At 38.5% G+C, this 7702-nt stretch overlaps 1 pseudogene; it reads left to right on the top strand.

Moving 5' to 3' along the window:
- Positions 1-757: 757 nt before the first annotated feature.
- On the top strand, positions 758-6144 carry LOC118519732 (26S proteasome regulatory subunit 4-like; annotated as a pseudogene).
- Positions 6145-7702: the final 1558 nt, after the last annotated feature.

Raw genomic sequence — 7702 nt, 5'->3', positions numbered from 1 at the left:
ATGACAGATGTTGGCGAGGATGCGGAGAAAGGGGAACTCTCCTACACTGTTGGTGGGAATGCAAGCTGGTGCAGCCACTCTGGAAAACAGTATAGAAGTTCCGCAAAAAGTTGAAAATAGAGCTACCTTATGACCCAGCAACTGCACTACTGGGTATTTACCCCAAGATACAAATGTAGTGATCCAAAGGGGCACATGCACCCCAATGTTTATAGCAGCAATGTCCACAATAGCCAAACTATGGAAAGAGCCTAGATGTCCATCAACAGATGAATGGATAAAGAAGATGTTGTGTATATATACAATGGAATATTATGCAGCCATCAAAAGTGAAATCTTGCCAATTGCAATGATGTGGATGGAACTAGACGGTATTATGCTAAGTGAAATAAGTCAATAAGAGAAAGACAAGTATCATATGATCTCACTGATATGAGGAATTTGAGAAACAAGACAAAGGATCATAGGGGAATGGAGGGGAAAATGAAACAAGACAAAACTGGAGTGGGAGACAAACCATAAGAGACTCTTAATCTCAGGAAACAAACTGAGGGTTGTTGGAGTGGAGGGGGTGGGAGGCATGGGGTGGCTGGGTGATAGACATTGGGGAAGGTAGGTACTATGGTGAGCGCTGTGAATTGTGTAAGACTGATGAATCACAGACTTGTACCCCTGAAACAAATAATACACTATATGTTAATAAAAAAAATTAAAAAAAAAAAACATGTGTGGAAACAACAATTGTAAAAATGGGGACATGTCACCTGGCATAGGTAAAACCTTATTAGGCAAAGCCATAGCAAACCAAACCTCAGCCACTTTCTTGAGAGTGGTTGGCTCTGAATATATTCAGAAGTACCTAGATGATGGCCCCAATCTCGTTGGGGAATTGTTTCAAGTTGATGAAGAACATGCACCATGCATCATTGTCTATTGATGAAATTGATTCCATTGGAACAAAACATATGACTCAAATTCTGGTATGAGAGAGAAATTCAACGGAAAATGTTGGAACTGTTGAGGCAGTTGGATGGATTCGATTCAAAGGTTGATGCAAAGGTTATCATGGTCACAAACCGAATAGAAACTTTGGAACTAGCACTTACTAAATCAGGCTGTATTGATAGGAAGATCGAGTTTCTCTGGCCTGATGAAAAGACTAGGAGGGACATTTTTCAGATCCATGCAAGCAGGATGATGCTGGCTGAGGATGTAACCCTGGACGACTTGATCAAGGCTAAAGATGACCTCTCTGGTGCCCATGTCAAGGCAATCTGTACAGAAGCTAGTCTGGTGGCCTTGAGAGAATGTAGAATGAAATTAACAAATGAAGTCTTAATAAAATCTAAAGAAAGTGTTCGTTATAAAAACAACAACAACAACAACAAAAACACAAGAAGGCACCCCTGTGGGGCTCTATCTCCAACAGACTACAGTTTCCTTCAAGGAAATGGTTGGGAGTGTCCTAACCACCCCCTCCCCAGCCAAGGGATGAGATTGGGGAAGCTGCCCAGGGGAACCCATGTTCCAGTTGCTCTTTCTTAGCAGAACCTACTGTGTATCTTTTTAAGGTGATGTGTATAATACCCACCTGACTGCCTTCATCTGCTGCTCACATGGAGTACTTTCTCCCCAATAAAGCATGCTTCTTCTCAAAAAAAAAAAAAAAAAAAAAAGGGAGGAATGTCAAAATTAGGAAAAAAAAACATTTGATCAGGCTGCTTTAAAAGTACGCTTAAGTTTTCACTTTCTTTACAGTGGTTTTGGATGTATCTCTTTGTATAGTTTCCTAGTGGCTGCTCTGTATTACAAAATACATACTTGATTTATAGCAATCTACTAATAACATTTTCCCAGTTTGCACGAAGTGTGGAAACCTCATTTCCATTTAGGTTCCTTTACCTTTAGTTTTCCAAAATTTAATTACATCTATTTGTTGTTGTTGTTTGTTTGTGGGGTTTTTGTTTGTATGTTTTGTTTTTGATTTAACTGTTAGGGATCCGCTCAGTTTCTTGGATCTGTAGGTTTGCATATTTTGCCAACTTTGGCAAGTTTTCAGCCATAATTTATTCAAATGCTCATTTAGCTCCACTCTCTTTCTTTTCTCCTGTGGGACTCTGAAGATGCATATGTGGGATTTTTTATTATTGTTCTACTGATCCCTGTGGCTGAGTTTAATATTTTTCAGCTATTTTTTCCCTCTGTTGATCATACTAGGTGAATTTTATTGCTCTGGCTTTAAGCTTATTGATTCTATCCTTTGTCATCTCTACTATTGAGTCCATCTAGTGGGTTTTCAAAAGTATCTTTTATTCTATTTTCCAGGTATATAATATCAATTTGATTCTAATTTTCAGTTCTACAATATATATATTTGATTGCTTTACAAATATTAGTTCTTTGTTGGGATTTTATTTTTTTTTTTAAATCTGTTTCAAGAGAATCTGTAATTGATCACTGAAGCATTTTTATGATAGGTACTTTAAGATCCTTGTGAGATAATTCATTTCAGTGTGGGCATCAGTTGACTTCTTTTATTATAGTAAATAAGAAGTGGTCAGTCCCCCAGGGGACTTTATCTTACTCCTAGGGCAGCAAGATGATACCCACAGGATTGTTTTGCTTTGTGAGTGGCTTCACTCTTCATAGGTGAGGGAGAAGGAAAAATTTTACCTGCTTATAGAAACGGGGAAAGAGGTTGATATCCCTGCATTCCTGACATTGTATCTTTATTCCAGACATTTGCCAGATAGCCCAACTTCTCAGACTGTAAGGAAGAACTCTTTCAAGGTCCAGGAACTCATTCTTCCTTGAAATGTAAATATTGAGGAAAATAACCCCCAGTGCTCAGGGCTCTTTGGTGGCTTATCTTGAAACCTAGCCAGAGTATAATCATTTGGTCCTCTTAGAGAGAAGAAATTTTACTATAATTTCACATCAGAAAAATCAAGTAGATCAATGGCTACGGATCTAATTTTCATGGTATATAAAGAGTTTTAGGAAACTATGCCCTTTTTATGGGAATACTGAGAAATCCAGGGAAGTTTTATGTCCCCACAATTAGGAGACTCTGGGCTTATTTCACTTTTTATTATTATTATTATTATTTAGAGAGAGCCGTGAGCATGAGTGGGACTGGGGGGTGGGGTGGTCAGGAACAGAGGGAACGGGTGGGAGGGGCAAGCAGACTCCAGGCTGAGCACAGAGTCCCTGCAGACCCAATCCCACCTGAGATCCCTACCCCAGCTGAAACTAAGAGTCAGAAGCTCAAACTACTGAGCCCCCGAGGCACACCTATTTCATTGTTTTTACCTTTATTTATTCTCCTTGTTTAGGTTTAGGCCCCAAGTCTTAGCTGACTTTTGTAGGCTGTCAGTGGACTTTTCAGAGCTTTGCAGTTCTGAATTCTGTCTTGATTGACTTGGTTTATCTGTTGCAACTGGCACTCTCCTTTCCCTTGATCACGCTGCCAGGAGCTGGGCAGGGGGGCAATAGGGGATTCCCCAGATTGGGAGGTTAGAAGAGGGATTTGGTGAGGTTCCACTAAAGACCCCACTTCCTCCTACCGCAAGCCGCCAGAGTCTCTGGACAGGAAAGAGGGGAAACAGAGGCTGCTGAGAGGATTGTCTGACATTTGGCAGGAAAGAAGAATGCTCCCCCAGCTGGCTGCTTGTTCATGGGGTTCCCAAGTGACCTCCTTACCCCTGATGCTGTCAGAGGGATTCTCTTTTGATTCAGGAAGGAAATCAGCCTCCTTGGACCGCCTTCTGTGGCTAGGCTGGAGGTCTGAAGGCATGGGGTCTGGGTGGCCTCTGTGTGTGTGTGTGTGTGTGTGTGTGTGTGTGTGTGTGTTGTGGGGGTGCAGCCAAACTGCCTCTGTGTTGTTGTTCAGGTCTTGGCCTCTTTAACCCACTCACCTGCTTACTGCCTGTCAGTCAGTGCTCTGTCTTCGTTGTCTCTTGAGTTATTTCCAGGGTTTATAGTTGTACTTTGTGGAGAGGAACAGGAAAGAATAGGGAGAAATGAGTCTATGCTATCTTGTCTGGACTGGAAGTCCCTCACTGTACTTTAAAGGAGGCAAAAATGGAAATCTAAGAAGGATGTACACCTAACGTCCTTTAGGGAAAGAAGACAACCAGTAACAGCATGCTCTGAGTGTCTCAAAAATTTACTGTTGATACAAGCATATAAAATTGAAGGAAAACTGTTAAAAATGGAATTGTGACATCAGATTATTTTGCAAGTATCTTTAAATATTTGCTTTACAAAAGCAACAATGGAAAGTCGAATGTTTATTGTGCTGTGTTTTGGGAAAGAAAGATACTTTTGAGAACATTATGCTTTAAGAATTGTCTTGGGCCTACATGAAAATAGTAGCCAAAATATATACCTTTATAAGATTTACTATTTTAAAAACGTATATAGTTTTATGATTTTTAAAGTCATTGGCTTTAATTCATTTTGATGACTAAGCTATTCACTACTGATACCAATCACACCAAGGCTATTTTTTAACTGTATCTTATTATTGTCTTCTCATTGTCATGGTTATTTGTTGCTTTAACTAACTGGTTTCTTTTCCGTTTTCTCTTCTTTTAGCACATATGGACTGTGAGAGCCAGGAGTACAACAGTTTTCACACTACCAGAATGTTGCTCTATGTTCAAGGCTGGGCAAGAGACACAATCCCACGCAAAGAGATATACTTGGGTTTTGGCAGGGAATATCAGGGTAAATACACTTTCCTATTAGATGAGGATGTTAATCCCAAAAGTTGGGTCCCAATCTTGTAATCACATGTGGTTTCCTGTCTGAAAAAGGTAGCCTAAAGAAACAGAATCAATTGATGGAAGGAAACCAAATTTAATGACATTAGTTGAACCTCTAAAAGAAGTTGTGTTGGGGTACCTGGGTGACTCAGTTGGTTGAGCGTCTGACTCTTGATTTCGGCTCAGGTAATGATCTCATGGTCATGAGATCAAGCCCTACATGGGGGCTCCGTGCTCAGCGGGGAAACTCTTTCCCTCTCCCTCTGCCCCTCCCGCAAGGACTCTCTCTCTCTCTCTCTCTCAAATAATATTTAAGAGAAGTTGTGTCAAAGCCATCCATTCCTTTGAAATTTTCGATTAGAGAAATTAACACATTCCTTAGCTTAAGCCAGTTTGAGTTAAGGTCTTTTTCTCTGTATCCTAAATATTCCTAAGTATATGCAATGATTACAGTGTGCTTTCACTTTTATTTAACTCATTATCTTTATCTACATCTTTCCTGGAAGATTAAATTTCAAAAATTTGGGGTCCAATTTAACTGCACAGGTTTCTTTCTGAGGTGTGGTCAATTGTTAATGACTCTGAATCTAATTTATCTCTTCCCACTAGCTATTTACTTACAGATAGGGTACCCCAGGAGGACCCATAAAAATAATGATCACTCTTCATTAAGAGGATCAGAAGGAAATTGGGCCATCTGTGATGCTCCCAATGGTAAATAATAAGTGGATGTCAAGCAAATAACAATGAAAAGCCCCGGCAGGGTTTTTAATGTTCTGATAATAACAGAAGCTGTGAGTGACCTATGCTGTAATGGCCATAAATGATCATGAACATGAATGAGTCATTAAGATTTTGCTATTCAAAATTTTCCTCTAAATAGAGGACATCCTAAGATGGGAATGAGGTTGAGGGATAGTATAATTGTATTATGGATCATAAAAAAAAAAAAAAAAAAAATTGCCTCAGTAGCATACATTATATCAAAATTGAAGCATTTAAAAGATAATTATGCTGTTTAAATTCTTAGCCTTTCCAGATTTGCAAATCTAAAATACTTTTTAAAAAACTATCAAATAGCTGTTTTCTGGCTCTAGTTATGATTTTAAATGGATATTGCTTGTAGATTATTAGGTAGGTCATCAATGAAACCTGATGTGTTCTCACACTTTATGTGTCTTCATACTGTCACATAGCCAGAGAGGTGGCAAACCCGGTGACAGGCTTTTATTCCATGGAGGAACTAAATGATCACACTCACATTTTCCATTGTGGTTTTCCTGAAGTTGTGCTCAGTAGCAGATCAAGTACATTATTTCTGTTGCCAGCAGTGAGCTCATTTGGAAGAGATTCAATTCCATGCCAAGGACAATAACCTTCCTTGTTCAGTCTTCCATTCCTGTCCTATTTTGCACACCCACCCCCCAATCAGTCCTGTACATCACAGGCTGATACATACAAACTGTTAAAGCCTAGTCTCCCAGCTTCTTCTCTACCCTCTGTCCCTATCTCTATATGTTTCATTTATAATGGCATCTCTATTCTCATTGCCTCCACCACAGACCTTCTCAAGACCTTGCCTATGGCGAATCTTCTATCTAAAATGTTCTTCCTTTCTTCTCAATCTGTAAAGCTCCTTTCCATTCCTATGGTCTGGCTCATGGCTTAGTATCTATGCACTTCCTGTCCTGACTCAGTCACTCCTTCCCCCTTCTCCCACTGTACCCCTCCATGCCTTTATTTTATTTATTTGGTTCTGATTCCTCAACAGAATGAACTGGACAAGAAGAGAAGTTGTTCATTTGGTATAGTTTCTTTGACTGATGATTTGTTTTTTACAAGAAATCTTTCTTTAATGATTCAATGATTTAAAAATGATTCCAAGACTATTAGGGGGCAAATTCTTTCTAAGGCTCAAAGATAGACTAAAGGATGTCTATGAAACCTACAAAATTATTCAAAATCATTGTGCATGTTTGCTTATGTACACAAAGAAACCATCATTTGATCAGACACATTCTCAAATGTGTCCCATGGACAACAGAGGTTGAAGACCATGGTTCTAAGGGATTAGGTAAGAAAGCTGAAGATCAAGAAACAGTACGGAAGTCCTCTTTGTTATTTTTTCACATATTTGTTAGGATTCTTTTCTTTTTTTATTATGGCAAAATATAAATAATACTAAATTTCCTATTTTAACCATTTCTAGTTTACAGTTTTATGGCATTAAATACAGTTGACCCTTGAACAACACTAGTTTGAATGGCATGAGTCCATTTAGGTGTAGATTTATTCCTATAAATACAGTACAGTTCTGTAAATGTATTTTCTCTTCCTTATGAATTTTCTTAATAATATTATCTTTTCTCTAGCTTACTTTATTATAAGAATATAGTATATAATACATACAACATACAAAGTATGTATTGATTGACTGTTTATGTTATTGGTAAGGCTTCTGGTCAACAGCAGCTATTGACAGATTTTGGAGAATCAGAAGTTACATGCAGATTTCTGACTGCAGAGAGGAGCCATGTTCCTCACCCCTGTGCTATACAAGGGTAAACTGTACATTCACATTGTGCATCCTAAGTCTTTTACTGGATAACATTTCCACAAAGGTCGAGCTAAATCATAGTGCTTTATTTAATTTGATTTAAAAAAATGACCACAAAAACTAAATTATTACTAATCCCTAATAAGATTTTTAGAAATGTTGGCATGAATTAGCAGTCTCAAAGACAAAAATAAAATTGCAGTTCAATTATGGGTTTTGACATTTTAAAATAAAGGCAATCATTCTTTGCTCTGTGCATAATGCTCTGTTTTGCAATTAATGAATGATTCAAAGGACAATGCAAGGGAATATCAGCATGTGAAATACAGTGTACCTCCAATTAAATCATTAACCCATTTGTTTCTGCCCCAAACTG

The sequence above is a fragment of the Halichoerus grypus genome, chromosome 1 (genome assembly GCF_964656455.1).
Source record: "Halichoerus grypus chromosome 1, mHalGry1.hap1.1, whole genome shotgun sequence".
Taxonomy (NCBI): Eukaryota; Metazoa; Chordata; class Mammalia; order Carnivora; family Phocidae; genus Halichoerus; species Halichoerus grypus.
The sequence above is the reverse complement of the archived record's forward strand: the minus strand, read 5'-3'. Positions and strand labels throughout refer to the sequence as shown.